This window comes from Micromys minutus, assembly GCF_963924665.1.
Source record: "Micromys minutus genome assembly, chromosome: 18".
Lineage (NCBI taxonomy): Eukaryota > Metazoa > Chordata > Mammalia > Rodentia > Muridae > Micromys > Micromys minutus.
The window spans coordinates 39,816,095-39,837,114 of NC_137953.1; the positions used below are offsets into that span (position 1 = coordinate 39,816,095).

The 21,020-nt window shown below is 42.0% G+C and overlaps 1 pseudogene across 1 annotated transcript; it reads left to right on the top strand.

Annotated features, from left to right (window-relative positions):
* The first annotated feature begins 327 nt into the window (after window positions 1-327).
* LOC308432642 (large ribosomal subunit protein uL30-like) lies at window positions 328-13,733 on the top strand (annotated as a pseudogene). The gene is made up of 2 exons: window positions 328-1,142; window positions 13,604-13,733. The product of its transcript is annotated as a large ribosomal subunit protein uL30-like (transcript).
* The last annotated feature ends 7,287 nt before the right edge of the window (window positions 13,734-21,020 follow it).

Consider the following 21,020-nt stretch of genomic DNA (forward strand, 5'->3'; position numbering starts at 1 on the left):
TAAAATCTTTTCTGTACGGCATGATGTAGAACAAAGCCTGGGTCCTTTCATGCTCATCCTTGACTTCTGAGTAGCTCCAAGTTTTTCGGGTTCTCACACTCTTTCTCTTTCTGATTCTTAACTCAGATGATTAACACCTTATTAGAAAGCTACCTAGCTCACCTCTGCCACTCTATTCCTTCTGCCATCTGGTTTTCCTTCCCTACTGTATATTATACTGTGACTTTATTGACAATCTGTGATTGCTTCTAGTGACCTCAAAAGAAAAGGTTTCTGAATCTCCAAAATGTAAAAGCAAACAACAGCTCTCCCTTTCTGGCTGGAACCATGGAGGCTGTTCCAGAGAAGAAAAAAGAAGGTTGCCGCTGTGCCAGAAACCCTTAAGAAAAAGGTTCTTGCTGTGCCAAAAACCCTTAAGAAAAAACGAAGGAATTTCACAGAGTTGAAGGTGAAGCGCCTGAGAAAGAAGTTTTCCCTGAAGACACTATGGAAGGCAGGGAAGAAGCTCATCTGTGAGAAGGTAAAGCACTGTCACATGGAGAACAGGCAGATGTACCCAACTGACATTCGGATGGCTAGGGTGGTAAGGAAGGCTGGAAACTTCTGTGTGCCTGCAGAACCAAAACTGGCGTTTGTCATCAGAATCCGGGGTATCAGTGGATTAAGTCCAAAAGTGCACAAGGTGTGTTGGAGCTTGTGATCTGCCTTTGACAGATCTTCAATGGCACCTTTGCTAAGCTCAACAAAACTTCAATTAGCATGCTGAGGATTGTGGAACCGTACATTGTGTGGGGGTACCCCAACCTGAAGTCAGTAAGTGAGCTCATCTCCAAGTGAGGCTATGGCAAAATCAATAAAAAGCAGATCGCCTTAACAGATAATTCCTCGATTGCTCGATCACTTGGTAAATTTGGCATCATCTGCATGGAGGATCTGATTCATAAGATCTATAGAGTTGGGAAACTCTTCAAGGAAGCAGATAACTTCCTGTGGCCCTTCAGATGATCTTCCCCACAAGGTGGAGTGAAGAAAAAGACAACTCGCTTTGCAGAAGGTGGAGATGCTGGCAACAGGGAAGACCAGAGAAACAGGCTTATTAGATGGATGAACTTAGGTGTTGTCCATGGTATTTTTATAATCTGGTCAGTTAATAAACAGTCACAGCTTGGCAAATTAAAAAAAAAAATAAAAGCAAACAACACTAATCCCCAAATGAAGTTACAGGGATAGCATCTCATGTAAAGCACTGCCTACATGAGCTATCAAATGATACACAACATCATTTGTCCTCTGATTAGTATGTCAGTATAGCCATTTATCTCTAGGATCTCTATACAGTCCCATAGCAGGCCAATTAGCTAGGTTCCTGCTATCCATAGTTAGGAGAGAGCAGAGGAGAAGGGATCTAAAAAGGAATGATGAAATGAAAAAGAGGAAACAGATAGGATAAGAGATGGCTTGGGCTGAATAGTGGTCACTAAAATCAGGTAAACAAGGGAGCTGGGGACATAGCTTATCTGGTAGAGTGATTACCATGTATGAAGCCCTGGGTTCGAGCCATCGCATTGCATGAACTGGACACTAGTAATCCCAGCAATGGAGAGATGGAGGTAGAAGAAGGAGGAAGACAAAATCATTCTGGGCTATACAGAATTCAAGACCAGCTGGGGTTATATGAGATCCCATCTTTAAAAAACATGGCAAAGGCTTCCCAACCAGCCCCAGCCACTGCTACACCACCGGGCCCCTGCTACAGATGTGGTCAATAGGTCATTGGACAAAAGCTTGCTCCAGCCCTCACAAGTCAAGGGGTCATGTCCTAAGTATGATCCAGAGGAACATTGGGCTGTCGATTGCCCTGTGTCACGCAAGACAGAGGGACATCACGCCCAAATAACCCTCCAGCCTTCTAGGCTTGGCTATGGACAACTGAAGAGGCCCAGGCTCCCTTGACCTGACCACTGCCATCACGAACAGGGAGCCATGGGTAGCTATCATGGTATGTGAGCGGCCCATCTCTTTCCTTTTGGACACTGGAGCCACTTACTCGGTCCTGACAGAGTTTTGGGGACCTACTTCTCCCTCCCATTTTTCTATTGTCGGGTAAGAAGACACCTTACCTTCCTCACCAGATTCCAGCACTCACTTACATTTTTAGGGGTGTACCTCTCAGTCATTCCTTTTGGTAGTTTAGTGCCAACATGTCCTGTCCCTTTATTGGAGAAGAGATCTAGCTAAGTCGGGAGCCTCTATTTCCTTTGCTCCCCCCCATTTGCCTGAACCCAAGCTCGCTAGCAACCCCTCTTCTTCTTCTATCCAGTCAACCTACTAACACAAACATGTTTCCTTTACCAGCTTATCAGGTAGACCCCCGAGTCTGTTGCTAAACACTCTTCTGTTGTCATCCAATTATTAGACCCTACCAGGACCCTTTTAAGGTGATTCTTGAGACACCTGCAGCTCTTTTACTACATACAAGATCCATGAGATCTCAGGTGGGAGACAGAAGTTGTTGGTAAGCTCTACTGTAAGAAACCAGCCAGAGTTCCTCCTGTAAGTACTATCAACATTCAGCTGCCCTGACTCTGATGTTTCCATGACTCCACACCTTTCCCCTATCCCTCTTCATGGCAAGGCAAGTTGTTTTAAAATATCCGGGACACATTATAGTAATTTGCTCCAAATCTTATCAATCTTCTGTCTTCTTCAACGACAGACAAAAAATTTTAATCAAACTATTAATTAGTTCCTGTTACAGGATTACCAGCCATTGTCCATAGAGGAGCCTGATGTGAACATTTGCCAGGTGGATCCCGATGGTGAAAGCCAGCTGCACCCCCTTACGACGCCCCAAGACAGCAGGAAGTAGCCAATGAGACTCGACGCCCCTATTCCCATTTCACCATCGGCCTCCCCCTCCCCTTTGTTCTCTTTTTTATAATAAGGGGAGGAATGGCAGCATTAGCACTGCTCCTGAAAAATCTTTCTTTCTTCCAAACCAAATGCACTTAATCTCTACCTATAATGTATACACATGTGTGTGTTCCAGCATCTTGTCAAGTCCAGGTGTTTATTACATCTAGAACAGCTCCAGAGAAGCAACCTACAGATGCTTCAGCCTTCTCTCTCAGACACAGACGCTTCCACTGGACCTGTTACTTCTGACCTATCCTCAGATGGTTCCACAGACCCTGGACAACAAGGAAACAGCCAACTCTTAAGACTAGACAAACATCCCTACCCTCACTTTTCTGGACTCTCAAAAAACATCATCCCAAACAAGCATGAAGCAGTCAAGAGATCACAAGGACCCTATTCCTGGTCCACCATCGCCTCTAATTTATCTTTTTTAATTAAACAAAAATGGGGGAATGTTGGGATTCTGTAAACCTCACCCCTCAGTTACTTAGCAACAGCCAGGTATACCCCACCTCTCAATTACCCAGCAGTGGCCAGGTATGCTCCGCCCCAGTGGCCTGACACTATAAAAGAGCTGCTTGACCCCTCCTCTCTCTCTTGGCCTCTCCTGCCCTTGTGCTCTTGCAGCCTTGCTCTCCCATTTCCCTTCCCCCCTCTCTCCCACGTGCTCATGGCCGGCCTCTACTCCTCTACTTCTCTCTCTCTGCCTCTACCACCCTCTTAACTCTCCCATGACCTGAATAAACTCTATTCCGTACTAAAAAAAAAAAAAAAAAACATGAATGAGCTTGATTCCCAGAAATTCAGATCAAAGATTGGTGCGCGAAAGTCCATGCCTATTCTCAGTTCTGGGGATGCAGAGACAGGAGGATCCCTGGAACTTGCTGGCCAGGCAGATTAGCCAAATCAGTAAACCCCATGTTCAATGACAGACCCTGATTTGAAAAATAAAGGAGGGGAAAATACTCAACATCAACCTCTGGTCTTATCTACATGCTCACACACGCGTGTATACGTGCACACACAGAGATGAAACTCTCACTTCCCATCTTTAATCTCATATCCCACATAGGCCACCACACTCTGAAGAGAATCTGTGGAAATGGCATTTATGTGTTCTGTCTTTAAATAATAAAGTTCCCTTTAGACTCTTGGAACTGGAATTGATCACAGAGATTGTATAATCCAGTTGTTCCCAAAGGAGATGGAGAGAATTAACAAAGCTGAAACAAGCCAACAGAAGAAACCAACAGTATTCTTAAGTATCTGTGGCATTCCAGGAAGGAGTAAGAACATGGCTTTTGGCCTTCACTACTAGGATTAGCAGGTGCAAGCTAGCACACTTCTGCAGGACAACCTTCTCTGAACTACTGGGATTCTCAACAATGTTAATTCCTTCCAACTCTTCATCCTTGTGTGAAGCTTTCCATCTTCCCAACTACTGATGTAATGGTTTCTCTTTCCCCTTCACTTAATTTCCTAACAGTACCTTTAGCCCAACAATTTGAGTCCCACACAAATGCTACAGCACAGCATACAAAAACATTTTTAGTATTACATACTTACCACATGCCTGCGTGTTTGTTTTGATTTGTGCTGTCCCCCAAAGAAGTAAGAGCCAGATAAATTCTTACCCGGCCATGGGCCAAGTGACACACAGAACAGCTTACTGTATATCTCATGATGATATGATTAGTACCAGTTTTCCTGTGTTTCCATTTGTTTCCACAGAACATTGGAAGATAAGAGTCATGTAAGACACCATGTCCGGATCTCCTGACAGCTGTTGGACAATAAGTCGTTCACTGGCATCAGCTCGTTATTTATCTGTGAAACAGGAAGATTTAATGAGCTGAAGGGGAGCTATTCCCCCAAGAATTTTTGTGCTTTACTGCCTTTCAATTGGCAGGGTTAATAGGGTCTGCTTAGAGAACCTCTTGAAGGATGTTGGAAATTTGTGTCTAATATATCTGACAGATATAGAAGCAAAAAAAGCTCAAAGTAGCAGAGATAAGACTGCATGAAGAACTAAAGAGCAATGTGTTTCCTGGGGAACCAAAGATATGAAAGAGGGAGTCTAGAGTCAACCTAAATAACTAGCTCATAGCACTGCTTGTGGATTGGGTGACCAAAATCATTAGAGGGTTAGGTCCCAAATTCAAGAGTGAGTGTTAGATGTAGCCACTGGGAGCAGTCATAATTTGACTCTTTAGAATATCAGAAGGGAAGTATTTATAATAATTTAGAATATTAGAATTAGGACTCTCATTGAAGTAAGCCCTGGGAAGAAATCTGCTTGAAAATCCTGTAAAAGGTAAACATGACCAACCAACACCATTGTTAGTAGAAGCTATACCTTTTCCCCAGTCCCTTCTCTGACCTTCATCAGAGCTGGAAGTCACAGCTAGCAGTAATGCAGTTATAGACAAGCTGCTGGGAGAAAGTCCAACAGCAATTCTACCCCTCTTGCAGGCAGCACAGAGCTGGGGATGAGAACGCAAAGCTTTAGGTAGCATAGGCTATTACATAGGGACAGACACATGAACCATTCTAGTGATTAAAGGAACTGGAAGTACTGTAAGGCATGCTAACCCTAAGGCAAAAACTAGCCACCAGAGCAAATTCAAAGGGACAGAGAGGAATTGAGTTGCTCTCCTGTACCATAATGAACACACAATAAGAGTATAGACAGTGATGGGCAGTTGAGCAGATAGGGACATGGTGAAACATTAACTGACCTCCAGTTAAAATAATTGGAAAGGATGTAGCCCTCATGTTTTAACTCGGCCAATTGCTCTGTGGATTCTTATTATCAGCATGGGCTTACTTATCCAGAAATGGATCACACTTTTCTCTACCCAGATTTTCCCTTGTTATTAGATACTCTGCTCTTTATGAGGAAGGGTGTGATTTGGCCATGGGCTTTTAATCCAAGCCACTATACTTCTAGAGAGCACAGAATAGCATGCTTTCTGATCAGTTACATTTTATATACAAAGGAGAGATTTCTAATAAAGCCAAGTAAACACTGTAATGGTTATTGTTGTCAACATAACAAGACTTAAAGTTACCCACAAGTCTCTGAACACACTTGGAGGGATTTTCTGTAATATGTTACTTGAAATGGGAAGAACACCCTAAAAGAGGGCAGAACCTTATGGGTGCAACCCAGATATAAGAAAGTCCAATGCTGCTTGCTTTTTGCCTGCTTGCTCATCACCTCTGCTGATAAGGTCACCTACTCTGCAGCTGCCACTACCACCGCCTCTGCTGCTGTGGCTCCTGCCATCCTTGCTGAAATCAGAGCTCAGCTACTTTGGACTTCTGATGTAGATTGAAGACCAGTGGGTTTCTAACAATCCTTCAGACATTTAGTGTGTGTGTGTGTGTGTGTGTGTATGTGTGTGTGTGTGTGTGTGTGTGTGTGTGTGTGTGTGTGTGTGTGTGTTTGTGCTAGTGAGCAGACATGCAAGCACGCATGCAGTGGAGGGTACTGAGTAGAGCATCCAGCCTTACAGCCTGAACAGCTATGGGGTTCCAGCTTCTACAGTGTGAAACAGCCATTGTTGGACTACATAGATCAGATCATTCATGACTCTAATAAGGCCCTTTGATGGATACTGCTATCAGTCCTGTTCCTCTAGAGAATCCTGACAAATGCAGGCACAAACAAGCACAGAGATACAAATGTGAACTAGTATGTACATGTAGGTGTGAATTAGCCAAACGTACATTATTATTTTTAACCGTGTGTCCTTTATTTCTACAAACAAATACTACACTCAAATTCTTCTTTCCACTCCAGATGTTCATTTGAGCATAAGACCTGACTTAGAAGGTTGGTGAGATGGCTCAGTGAGCAAAGCACTATTAAGACTGAGCTCAGTTCTTCCACATGGTAGAAGGAGAGGATTGATTCTGGCCAGCTGTCTGTCCTCCAGCCTTACAGCTTAGTTAGTTAGTTAGTTAGTTAGCTAGCTAGCTAGCTAGTTAGTTAGTTAGTTAGTGAGTTAGTGAGTTAGTTAGTTAGTTCACTCTAACTTCATTCCTCCATACTTGAAAGGAACTCTACCAGCTGCCAACCTTCTAGCATGTCTCTCATTCAGGAAGCAGATGTATTAGTCCTAATTATCTGCCTCTAGCTTATTAGAAGAACACATACTTGTCTACTTGATGTCTCCTTTTCCTCAGGTGACCAAAGCAAAGGGACCAGCTAACCTGAAGGTTCATGCTGGTTCCTCGCCAGAAGCCAAGCATCAATCAATACAACACCGAGGTTTAGTCACTAAACGCTTTCCAAAGCAAAGATCACACGGGGTATTAGATACGAGTCGGCTCTCCACGAAGCAGCTGTAAAAGCTTGGGGTTTAAACATATAAGCCACCCCAGTCCATTTAATTGGAATTTAAGAAGATTTTTTTAAGCAGATAAGGTAATTTTTTCATGCACTCAGAGATAATCAGAAACAGATGTGACTAGAATCGTCAAAATCAGAAGGGAGGAACCCCTTCCAATTTAAGGGTTTAATCACAGGCTCCAGGCAAGGAACTTTAAGGTCCTGTGCTCTCAAGATTCTGTCATTTGTTTTTTGGTTACATCTCTTCTTGGCTTTAGCCCATCACTCCAGCCTGTTGTGAACATTTGGAGCTTTGATTATTCTCTTCTATCTTATTAGCCACAACCCTCCTCCCAGCTTTGATTCATCTGCATTTTAGTCACAGACACATGGAGAGATTCAAGCTGATGATTAAAATCAGGACTGAGACAGGTCCGTAACTGTCTGATGGAAAATGAAACCCATTCCACAAGTGACACAAACACTGTCTCCACTTGTGTGTGGAGCATCAGAATATACCTTAACTACACAGAAAGGGGCCAGAAGGGCTGCAGGCATATCCACTGTAGATGAAGACATGGAATAGATGTAGGTTAGGGTCAAAACTGTAGGTGGAGAAAGAGCAGGAAGGCAGCAAGATAATTCTGGAAGAAGAGCCTGTGATAAGCCACAAGATACTCACAGAAATGATGAACAGTGATGTTCAGCTGCCTTTATTTAACAAGGACCACACACCAATCCCTGTGCCGTCACTGAGTATGAACTACTTCATTAACGTGTACAGCTCCTTCTAGGAGAGAACCTGTGGCTACTGCCATGAACGTTGAAGCCAATTGGTTCACATTTGAATCTAGACTCCAGGATTTAGTAGGTGTGGCCTTGGGAAAGCTATATACACCTCAGACAATTCCCATTTGAAAATGACAGTAACAGTATCACTTGAAGCCTTGGGGAAAAAACGTGGGGGAGTATAGCTAGTATAAGAGGTAAGTCTCACACTTCAGTGGTTCAGTATACTATATGTTTCCCTCATACACAGAACAGGGCAAGTGGGTGTTGGATGAGCTACCTGCACATGAAGTTTTAGAGTCTTGCGTTCTTTCTATTTTACATTTATACTCATTGATAGGCATAGAAAAATCTTCTAGACTCAGTCCCAAAAGGAGATGCATAACAGAAGCCTAGCATGGCTGTCCTCCAAGAGGCCCAACAAGGAGCTAAAAGAGTCAGATGTAGATACCTAACACTCAACCAATGGATAGAAGCTGAGGACCTCTTTGGTTGAATTAGGAAAAGTCTGGAAGAAGTTGAGGAGGAGGGCAACTCCATAGGAAGACCAGCAGTCTCAATTACCGTGGACCCCCGAGATCTCTCAGACACTGATCCACCAACAGGCAGCAGACACCAGCTGATCTGAGGCCTCCAACACATATACAGCACAGGACTGCCTAGTCTGGTCTCAGCGAGAGAAGTGAGAGACTTGAGACTCCAAGGAGTGGGCAGGTCTAGAGGGATGGCAGGGGGAGGTAGGGACATCATCTTGGAGACAGAGGAGGAAGAATGGCTTGAGATACAGTCAGATGGCAGACCAGGAGGGGCATAATGATTGGACTGTAAAAATATGAAATGATAATAATAATAGTTTAGAAAGTATGCATATGCATATCTTTAAGGGTACATATACTGTATATATATATGTATCATACACTTTATGTTTATATGTGTATATATATTTCCTCTAGCAATGAAATGAATAGTTATGAAAGTCCAATATCTACAATGTTTACAAAGAAAAAAAACATCAAATTTAAATTCTTTGTAGTTTCCTGAAAATTTGTTTAGTTTTAGATTAGAAGCCTGAATTCCAAGTTTTATTTTCCCCAGTCAACTTGAGGCAGTATTGAAACATAAGAAATACCAATATGTAACTATTACTATACTCAAAATTTGACAAGCAGGTTTTATTGTTCTTCGCCTATGTTCCCTGCGTACCATAATACATTGCTTACGTGAGAATGTGGTACTGATCTTCCACATCTCTGTTTGTCCATCCTCCTAGCTGAGCATCTGTCCTGGGATTCCTCTTCCTGGCGTTTCTCCACTCCTCTTTCAGAGCCTTTTCCAGCTCTCACCCGGCAGCCTCCAGCCCTGCCTCCCACTCCGTGGGGACTCTGCCAGCTCACATCCAGGGCAATCACCAGGCTGCCTCTCCCCTTCCTTGTTAACATCATTGCAATGAATAGCGTGGCTCTTCAACTTGCTCTCAGTGATATTTCAAGCTTGGGAGCTGCTGCATAAAAGTTTTCCCACATATTTAAACTGCCAGCATAATCTATATGCTGTCTTTTCCTGAAATTCCAAGTAGAGACTCTAGAACCACTTCAAAGGTGGATTTGGCTGCCCTGGGTCAAAATGAACATCGGAGGAAGCACCTCCTCTTCAGCTACCCTCGGACAACTCTGTATGGCAAGTGACCACATAATAGGAAGATGGCTATTCTGGGGTTACACTCAGTGAAAATGTGTATATTTGCTTAAACATAAAAATATGTGGTGCAATTAGACTGTATCTGTATGGGTGCATAATAAAATGAAATGTTAGCAAAAAATAAAAAAAAAGTTTTCTAGAGAAAGGGTTAGGGAGTACAAAAGAAATGAAATATATATTATTAATATATATACAAATATAAATATATATATATATTTCATTTAACATATATTTCACACATATATAGATTTGTACTAAATAAATACATACATAAATATGAAATAGTTAATTAAAAAATACCCAGAATCAGTCACATGATTTTTTTCCCAGTGAAAGTAGGGTTGAAAAACAGAGTCCAGGAAATGGATTTTCTGACTTCCATAAATGTTGTGACATAGATGCTGATTCTCTGGTGCAGTATCTGGCTCGTGATCAGAAATGACATTCAAGTGACCTGTGTAGCAGTGATACTGGCTATTGCTTTGTATCTTCCCAGGTGGGAAGTCATCATACCTTAGATGTCTTCACCTAGGATCTCTCATACCATCTGTTCTTGGATTTCTAATGTTTAGAGTTTACTCTGTCACCATTAGGGACCTCTGCGCACAAAGATTAACTCTTTTCTGTGGTACCAAACCCAGCTTCTTCTCTGAGATTTAGGGATGATAATAAATCTACCAGGATGTGAGCTAGAACAAGACAAGAAGAGGTTTTATGTATCTGGGCTGTTCTGGGAGTCCCAGTAGCTTCTGCACAGAGGATTTCTACCCCCATGCCTAAGTTAGCAATTCATTGCTGTGAGGAGACACCATGACCAAGACAGCTCTCATAAAGGCAAGCATATTGGGGGCTGGCTTACAGTTTCAGAGGTCCAGTCCATTATCATCATGCAGGGAACATGGCAGTGTCCAGGCAGACATGGTGCTGGAGAAGTAGCTGAGAGTTCCGCATCTTGATCAGCAGCAGCAGAAGGAAACTGTCTTCCTCAGGTAGCCAGGAAGGAACTTTCTTTCATACTGGGTGGAGCTTGAGCACTATAGGACCTCTAAGCCTAGGCACAGAGTGACACACTTCCTCTAACAAGGCCACATCTCCTAATAGTGCCACTTCCCATGGGCCAAGCACATTCAAACCACCACACCCAGGATGTTCTGCTTGTAACTTCATGGAGACTAATGGGCCCTTTACAGAATTTTTGCAGGAATGCCTATGACTTTAAAAGTTCATCTCTGTGCAATCATCTAATCAATATTTGCAAGTGACAAGATAAAGGCTCTACCTTTCTAGTCCTTAAACCCATAAACATATAATTTTATTAAAGTGGTTGAGAGGAGATGGACACAGAGATTTTTATTTTTTACTATGATAGTATGGGTTTTTATTTCTCATCTTGATAAAATATTTGCAATTTATAGATTAAAGAGCAAGTTGAACGATGATTGTTGTTTTTCAGTTTATTTAGTGGTTTTAAAAACCAGTAAAAACTGGATCATGCTTCTGTTACCATAGAAAGATCAAAGAGCTCTATCTGTACTTGAAGCCCAGCTTCAAGCCTTACCAGTGTGGTGACTATGGATAAGTTATAGAGCCAAGATTTGGTACCTGCATTAGTTCCTTTTGCTATTGCCATAACTGAATATCTGACATAAAACAACCCAACAGGGTTTATTTTGGTCCATGAACTGAGAGGATAGAGTCCACAGTGGTAGGGACATAATGGTTCATGGTGACAGAAATGTATCTGAGATGCCACAGATCTGAGTGGATCAGGATGCAGAGGAATATCAATGCTGGTACCAATCTGCACGCCCCATCTTATTCAGTCTGAGATGCTAAACAAAGATCACAAACTCAGTAAAAGCTGTCTAGAAAGTTGCCAAAGATACACCCAGATATTTCTAGGTGGCATCACCATATCAGTTGACAGGGAGGATCAACACACACAGGACCTGTACTTTAGTCAATGAGATCAATAACCTCATACTTGGATGACAGAATTTTTTGCACAGTAACTGGTAACAATAAAGGTAGTTACTTCTGCTGCATATACACACGTGTATAAACACCCACTTTCCTTCTCTAGGACACTGAAGGCTTCAACGTTCATGGCAGTAGCCACAGGTTCTCTCCTAGAAGGAGCTGTACACGTTAATGAGGTAGTTCATACTCAATGACGGCACAGGGATTGGTGTGTGGTCCTTGTTAAATAAAGGCAGCTGAACATCACTGTCCATCGTTTCTGTGAGTATCCTGTGGCCCCTCACAGGCTCTTCTAGACTCATCTTGCTGCCTTTGTTGTTTCTCCACCTACAGTGCTGACCCTTAACCCACATCTACTCCATGTCTCCCTGCACTCCTTTTCGTGCTCAGTACACCTGTTTTCTCCAAAGTTGGAGGCATTTTAAGTGAATTTTGAAACGTGTTTTTTGGAATGATCACCTGAGACATTCTAACTATATTTTCTGTACCTTCATGAAAGTGGGGTTTTTTTCTTGCCATATTTGTGTCGCACATACACAAAGGTTGTAGGACAAACAGTGAAGATTATTTGTCAATCAGCCTACCTCTAACGAACCAGAAGGCTTCAGATGATAGAGTAATGGTTATCAATGTAAGGGAGGCGGGGGGGGGGGCTAATTGAGGTTATTGGGGAAAACTCCCCAGCCATTCATATACTCCAGTCTTCTTGTTAGCTTTCTTGGTGTTTGCAGAGAAGGGAGTCTCCACTTCACCTCAAACAGTCCTCTGAGGATTAATTCACAGTTGTGACTTTTGCCCTAGAAACAAGCATGTCTTGCTGGCAGTTAATTTAAGTAGACTCAAAGCCCCCTTGTGGTCCATCTGTGGTCTGTAGGCTAAAATGTTCTTACCTTACATTTCATTTGGTTTTTTTTTGTATTAACTTTCAACAGCCTGAGGCAGTGGCAAGAAATGGCCCCATCTAACTGGATTTGAAAACCTTGTGCAGAGTGCATTCGATGAGTGCATTATTGGCTTCAAGGAGGTAAGGTGCGTCCTTCCAGAGACAATGAACCCCACTTAACTGATAGAGAAAAAAAAAGAAAGATTTTATTCAGCTTTGTAAAGTTGGTGGCTAGTGACAGGTGGTGGCAAGGTTTGTTCCTAGTTTCCAGATTTATATTATAGGCTGCTACCTTGAGGTAAGTAGACAGGCTTGCTTTCTTTTCCTTTTTTGTTTTTGTTTTTGTTTTGTTTTGTTTTGTTTTTTTTGTTGTTGTTGCTGTTGTTCATTGAGAAAGGGTTTCTCTGGGTAGCCCTGGGTAACTCACTCTGTAGACTCTGCTGGCTTCAAACTCAGAGAACTACCTGCCTTAGTCTCCCAAGTGCTGAAATTCAAGGCATGTGCCACTATGCCCAGTCAATATGCCTATGGGATAGTCCATGTATTTCCCATAAGAGCTACATTTGTATCATAGTTCAGGAGTAAGCTAAAGACCTAAAACTAGAGGTGATTGAATCTATAGTACTAGATGTGAAAGTGCGTAAATTATGTGCAGTGTGAGATGACATGGGCTGTGGACAGCATTCTGAGAGTTATGTTTTCCAAACTGCAAGCATATTCCTATAATTCTTCTCAGTCCAGTTCACTTTGCTTGCCTTTTCTTACTTTATTTGAAAAGAAATTTGCTATTATAATAATAATTGAGAGAGTGGAGTTATTTGCCACAAATACCAAGCAATCCAGAAACCAACCAGCAATGAAAACAGAAAATACTTCAGCATTCTGTCTGCTATAGAAAAGACAGCTCTTTTCCTGTTCCCTGACTTGATTGATTAAGGTTGATTAGCAAACACATTAGACTAAAGTTACTCTAATGCAACCCTGTTTCTCTGTTTCAGTGAGAAGAATGAGAAGACCATTGTGAGAGAACGAGGCTTCCTTACTATACAGCTCCTACTTTATGTGGTATTCAGGCTCAGGCAAGATTCAGTCCAGGCACTGATTATGTACCAGTGGAATTCTGATTGAGATATTACATCACCTAAAATCCTCCCCTCTGCCATCAGGACTATGAGTCCCTCACAAGGGAATATGAAATAAGACAGAGACTAGTATTGAAAATAAAGATGTCTTCAGATAGAATGGTCAGTATCAGAGGCTAAACGAGTTACCAGGCCAAGTTAGAACCAAAAAGTACTCCCTGGATTTGGCAGTCAAAGGCAATTAGTATCTTTGGTGAAGTGGATTTAATGGTATGGTGAGAGGGCCCAGACTATAGAAGGTTGAATAATAAATGGAGGTGAAACTCAAATAAAAGCACCGAGGAGCTTGGCTGGGAAGGAAAGAACAGAGATAACAGATTGCAGAGGATGTCTGCTTCCTTTTGTAAAAGATGAGGCACATCTGAATGTGTTTTTAGATTAAGAAGGAGGAGGCCATAGCTGTGAGGATTAGGAAGAGAAGGAGCACAGTGTAAGTTTGGAGAAAGGAGATAGGGCTTCAGATAAAGAGCTAAGTAAAGAGACTGACCCAGACTAGCACAGGGAGTCAGCTTTCCTTTGCTTAGCAAGTAGGCAGCAAAAGCCCACGAAAACCCAGATGACTGCTTGATTGTAGGGATGGAAAGTGTAAGGAATCTGTATCTGGAGCCTATTTTTTCTTGGCAAAATTGTAAAGTTATTTCTGAGGTCAAAGGAAAAACTGACACAATAAACTTGACACATTGTTCCTTGAGGGAAAGAGTACATTAGTCAGTAGTACTCTCTGGAGAGACAAAATCAATAGAATATATCTGTATCTATCTCCATTGATCTATCCATCTACATTTATCTGTATCTATAGCCATATATATATATATATATATATATATATATATATATATATATATATATATATTTCTCTCTCTCTCTCTCTCTCTCTCTGTGTGTGTGTGTGTGTGTGAGAGAGAGAGAGAGAGAGAGACAGAGACAGAGACAGAGACAGAGAGAATTTAAAAGACTCTGCTCACCCAGTGTTGGAGACAGACATCCATAGGAGGCAGAACTCCCTGTTATTTCTGGTAACCTCATTTTTTCCTCAACTATGAGCCTCAGCTGATTGGATAAGTCCCACCCACATTATCAAGGACACTCTGCTTAATCTCATCTAAAAACAAAACACAAAAAGCAAAAGAAGCAGGGATGTTGAGACTAGTATTTTCCCTGTGTGTTTTGTTATCTTGGCCTAGCCAAGTTGATATATAAAATTACCCATCACAAAGAATATTCTATAAGATAATTTTAATACTTAGCAATAGCAAAGACAGGAGAGGATTAGATCAGGGCTGGGCTAAAGAGTGTGGAGAGAACTCTCTAGAGTCTCAGGGGTTCTGATAGTAGTTGCTCACAGCGTTTCTAATGGATCTTGAATTAATAAAACAACATGAAAGAGGCATGGCGTAGCAACCCACCTCAGCTTCAAGGACTATTGAGTACAGAAGGGTAGAACCTGTGTGAAAGGTTCTGGGCTTGAAGCTGTGGTCAATAGGACAGTTGGATGGATGCTCTCCTGCCATAGCAACAGGATGCAAATCCTCTGGTGAAGTGGGAACTTCAGGGTTCTTTGGAGAGTCAGTTGGATGGTATTTTTCTGGGGCGAACACATGAAGGAGTGTTTCATTAAAGCGGACACAGGAGAGGATGTTCTGCAAAGGCAAGCACACGAAAGGACACGTGGTGAAAGATTCTTGGCTAACAATACACATGTATTGGTCAGCCTTACACTGTGTAGTTAGGCTGCATTTTCTGGGACTCTGAGGACTTGGGCTGATTGGATGCACATGCTGAGACAAGACCCTTATTTAGGCAAGACACGTGGAGGACATGGGATGTCCAGGGGCTATAAATAGGACTCGGTGGAGTGACAGAAACAGGGGCTGGCTTGCTGGTAGAGCTAGCTGTGCAATGCTTGTGGGTCTCATAGCTTCACTGATCTTCACTTCCCCGAGAGAGGCACAGCTGAGAACTTCTCCTGAGTTCTTGGTTCCTCCTTCTGACTTGTGCAGAGGCTGAGGCCTGGCTGTCTCTTCTAGGTCATGTCACCACTGTTGCTAACCCAACTCTAAGGAACTAGACTGCTGGTGTATCGGTGAAGTGTTTGTGAGTGGATTGAGCTGCCCCTGCTGACCTGTGAACTAAACTGCCAGTTTCCAGACAGCACAGATGGGAGTTGCTCCAAAGAACCTTTCAAACAGGCCCCCTTCTTCTGTATCCTTTCTTTTTATCTACTTTTTGGTGGGTGGTGGGCTACAAGGGAGGTTAGAGTGCTTAAGAACCATCATTAAAAATAGTATTTGAAAAAAATTAAAGTTACACTCTGGAGATTTAAAAAAAATTGTATGAACTTTTTAAAAAATATTTCCCCTTTCTTCATTTTTAACTTGAGTTAAATACATATACATTTATCTCACTGAGATCAACCCAATTATTTATTTCCAAGGCTGCCTTTTCTCACTGTAATAAAAATTCTAGTTAAGTAACTTTTCTTCACTCAAAAGAGCCTAAAGTCTTTCCCCATCCATCCTGTCCTTGGCAAGAACCCTTGGAGAGTACCCTGGGCCATACCTAGTAGTAAGCCACCTGCTCTGGGTTGAGGGCAGATCTATTCTAGTCATGGGCTTTGTGATTTGGACAAAGGAACTGAGTATGTGCCTGTCAAATTGTCAGGCAATACTAAATTTGGCGGGCCAGCTGAATTCTAGCAGAAAATCATGCAATATAAGGGTTAGTAATTGGTGAAAAAAAATGCCCCACAGGAAAAGGAATTGGAGAAAATTCAGTAGGAATTGTACATCTGTAGAATTCTAACTTTAGGACTTCAAACTGACCTTGAAGACAAGGAATCAATGGACCTCAGCTAGGAAATGGAGGAAAAGCTGGTCAAGATGGCTCATAGCTATCCATCCAGCATTCACAAGGCTAAGATGGGGATCATTGAGAGTGGGGACCAACCTGGGCTATATAATGAATTCTAGGTCAGCCTGAAACATAGACCAAGACTCTATAACAAACAAGCAAACACCAAATATACCAACAGAAATGCAAAAGAACATGTGGGAGGGTTACAGCGAACACATGCCAGAATCTTAGGTAGCAGAATGTCTCCTCAAAGACCTTTCTGCCCTGTTTTTTATGAATTAAATAAAAAGGACGCCCTCATCTCAACTTGTCCATCACTGAATTTCCAAGGACAATTGTGTCAATACATTTTGGTTGGAAAATAACAACACAAGGAAACCCCATGGATTTTCAGTGTACCAATGTCTGAATTCTTGAGTTTCTTTTCTGCCTGTGCCTGGTTGCAACTGTGGATGCAGAATCTGCAGTTATGGGTGGATGGCTACATTATAGTAGTTGTCTTTCCCCAGCTCAGATGCTTGTTCTATATACTGCCTAATTCAGCTACTCTCTTAAAACAGTTAGTAGAGAGTTCTCCAAACTCTGACCCGCTTACAGTATAGGGAGAAAAGGTGCTTTGTGTGTGGGCACTGGAGAATATTGAAAGACAACAGCTTTGTTTAAAGCCACATCCTAGTAAGCACGTAGTTAGCTGAAATACTAAGATGATTTAAAGAATCCTTTTTACAAAACAGCATCCTGTCCTTTCTGTGCAAGTGAGATAGATCTCATTCACTGTGTAGGACTTTGAATTTCGTTTTTTTTGAAGTCCAAGCAAAGTTGCTTTGAATTTGATATTGACCTCACAGTAGCTATCCTTCTAGGCTTTGAGTCTATATATTGGAAAACCATATATGTGTAAATTTTCTGTTTGAATGTTGCTTTTTGATAATGATGTTGAGGAGACTGGGGCTAGGATGAACCTTCAGTGGTAGCCACCTTTTTTCCACACTGACTCAGATTCACTAATAAAATGAATACCAATTTTCAGCTAAAAATACACACCAATGGGCTATCAATACTGCTCATTTCACCATCTTATCTATTGAGTTACTATAAATAACATTTTATTTTTTTCCTAAAATAGGACAATAATGCATGCTTATAGCACGACTTCTTGGCATACACATGTTGACTCTGTTCGAATTCTCAACTTTCCCCCTTGTCTATCACTTTAACATGGAGCTGTTTTCTGATAAGCTTGCTTGTAGGTGATTTCATAGCTGTGCAAAAGCAAAGTGCACTTTACATAAGCCAGCAAAAGACAGCCCATGGCTCACCCAAGCTCCACAGTGTTTTCTATTGCTTGTAGGCTCCAGACCTGGACTGAACTAAATACTGTAGGCTACTGTAGCAAAAAGGTAAATATTTATATAACTAAATGCATGAAACTTACAAATTTTCAATGAGAGGAATTTTCAGCTCCTTGAGTCTTACATAGCTACTGTCATATGTGAGGTCATCATTTATAAAGACAGTGCTAATGATGTTAGCCATAAATCTGAGTTAGACTGTGACCTGGCACACACTCTGAGCTGACATTCGACAACAGGGATGCCATTGGATAACTGTCTCCAAATTTATTTGCTTCTTTCATGATTCCTTTGAGATCACGGCGGAAGCTCTCTACCCACAGGTAAAACCATTTGAACCAGAACATAAACTTTCTAAGGTTGGCCTTACTAAGCATGATAGAACTGTCCTGAGTTCCTCTGGGAAGTGCTATGTGCTGTCAGTCAGACTATTGCCCTATCCTATAGGAGGAGACAGTGGAACATTATTTTGTTACCCTGAACATCTTCATTTTATAAAAGTCACCTGGGGGAGAAAGAAGCTGCTTTTCCTCATGAATCTTCTTCCCTCTTCCCTGGGGAACTTGGAAGTGTCTTCCTGAAGATGCTTGGCTTTTGTCGCTGAGTACAGGAAAGTCCTGAATCCGTGGTGCCTAAAAGCCAGTCATGTGCCAAGTACCACCCAGGACAAACAGCCCTGACTCAGAGGAGGTCACAAGACAGGTTCTTCCTTCCTTGATAACTCCTTGGGTTGTTCTGAGGAGAAGTGGCAAACGAGTGAACTATAACTATATCCTAAGGAGAGAAAGATTTTCTTCTGCTTTTTCCAGCCCTGGTTTCAGTGCCAACCTCGGATTGGAGAAGACACCCATGTCCTTGTTCCCATGGTATATCCAACATAATGGGTTCCATCAAACACCATATAGTTTAGAGAACCATGTCAGGCTTTATCCTTTCTGTCTGACTCTGAGATTCCAAAAGTCTTTCTAAAAGGGGCCAGTTACAAACTTACTTCACAAAAAAGTATCAATGTTTGAGGCTCTAAGAAGAAGCTTAGCAATGAACAGGTCAAATGCCTCATTTTAGAGCAAAAACATGAACCTGGCAAGATTCTGTGCACTTGTACAAGGTCGTCCAATCAGTAATGAAAGGAGATGTCCCTTGAGCCCAGGGTTTTGCAGCCTTGGCTCCCTTCACTATTACAAGCTGATAGCTTCTTTTACCAATGAGTTATAGTTTCACTGTCAACTTTTATTTCTGACTTCTCTAAGTTACTTTTCCCCCTTCCAAACAATAATGAAATAAAATAGAGTTTGAATAGTTCCTAGTTTCTGCTAATACCATGCACATCTTCTAAGAGTGGGAATCTATAAGGTGATAAATTTAGACATAGATGTTAGTCATAGAAAAACAGTGTGGAGGCAGCGCAGTGTGGCACAGGTGTAACACAGACACAGTAGACAGGTCAAAGTTGACCGCAGGTGGAGGGACACAGCTGGGAAGTGTTAGTGCTAAAAAGCCCAAATGATAGCGGAATGTATTTATAGAAGGATGACATACAAAGCTCAGGAAGAAAGCATTAGGCGTCTATCTATATTAGTCAGAGCTCCAATAAATAAGAGGCTCAGTTTGTCATAGTTTGAAAAGATGACTCCCAGAGGGAAGAAACAAAGCAATAGGAAATAACCAATAGCGTAAATGGTGAGGACTTTGGGCTGCTGATGGCAACAACAATCCTCATCCATTTGTCCACTCTTCAGAAGTTTGAGCAGGCAGGATGGAAGTGGGGTAAAGGGCATGGGACTCAGCCGGAAACACGCCCAACCTGCTGGCCTCTCAGCACAGGATTTTAAAATGAAATCTGGTTACTTACCTTCAGGTCATGGTGAAGTCTTCTGCCTAGTGGGCTCTCTGTGGAGACTTGGAGGCTCCAACAAGGATGGCAGCTCTACTTGGGCAGGGCTCTTGGGAAGTAGCTTATCTCGTCTGTGTATGAAGATGTGGTAGAACAGCCATGGGTTCACCTCAACAGTCTTTGGACCACACCTGGATTATGAAATCTCCCCAACATGCTGGCTGACCAGCACTGGATTGGAGAAGGCTATTTTCTACCTATATGTGAGAGATTTTCTCATTCTGTCTTTAAACCACCTCACCCCCTGTGAGGGCCTAAACCGTGGCAGTCTTACTCCATCTTTCTATTGCTTTGAGATTCAGAACTTTATTATTGCTCTGTATGGCCATATTTATTTTCTCATCCCTAAAGCCAACTTCCAAGTTGCTTATGACGCTTTTCTATAAAACACAACAAGCATATAAAGAACATTTCAACACATAACCTTGCATAGGTATCTTTATACGGGCACAGCTGGAGAAAAATTCCCATAAAGAGAATCTTGGTCAATGTCTTTAACTTTCTGATATTGCCCAGTTGTTCTCTGAAAAACCTCCACCAATTCCCCTATGAAGTCCTGGTACAAAAGGTGTGTGTGAGATCCAAAACTCAGATGACAGCAAATGCTGGTGAGGATGTGGAGAAAGAGGAACACTTCTCCACTATTGGTGGGATTGTAAACTGGTACAACCACTCTGGAAATCAGTCTGGCGGTTCCTCAGAAAAATGGACATAGTACTACCTGAAAACCCAGCTATTCCACTTCTGGGCATTTACCCCAGAGACACTCCAACATACAACAAAGACACATGCACCACAATGTTTATAGCCCCTCTATTTATAATAGCCAGAAGCTGGAAAGAACCAAGATGTCCTTCAGTAGATGAATGGATACAAAAATTGTGGTACATTTACACAATGGAGTACTACTTACTCAGCTATCAGAAACAATGACTTAACCAAATTCTTAAGAAAATGGAAGCATCTAGAGAATATCATCCTGAGTGAGATAACCCAGTCACAAAAGAACAGACATAATATGCAGTCACTGATAATGGGATACTAACCCCAGAAAACTCTGAATACCCCAGAAACAACTCACAGACTGTGTGAAGCTCAACAACAACAACAACGAAAAGAATATATTTTAATTAAAATAGAACGGTATCACACCCCCTTTCCTCCTTACAGCCCT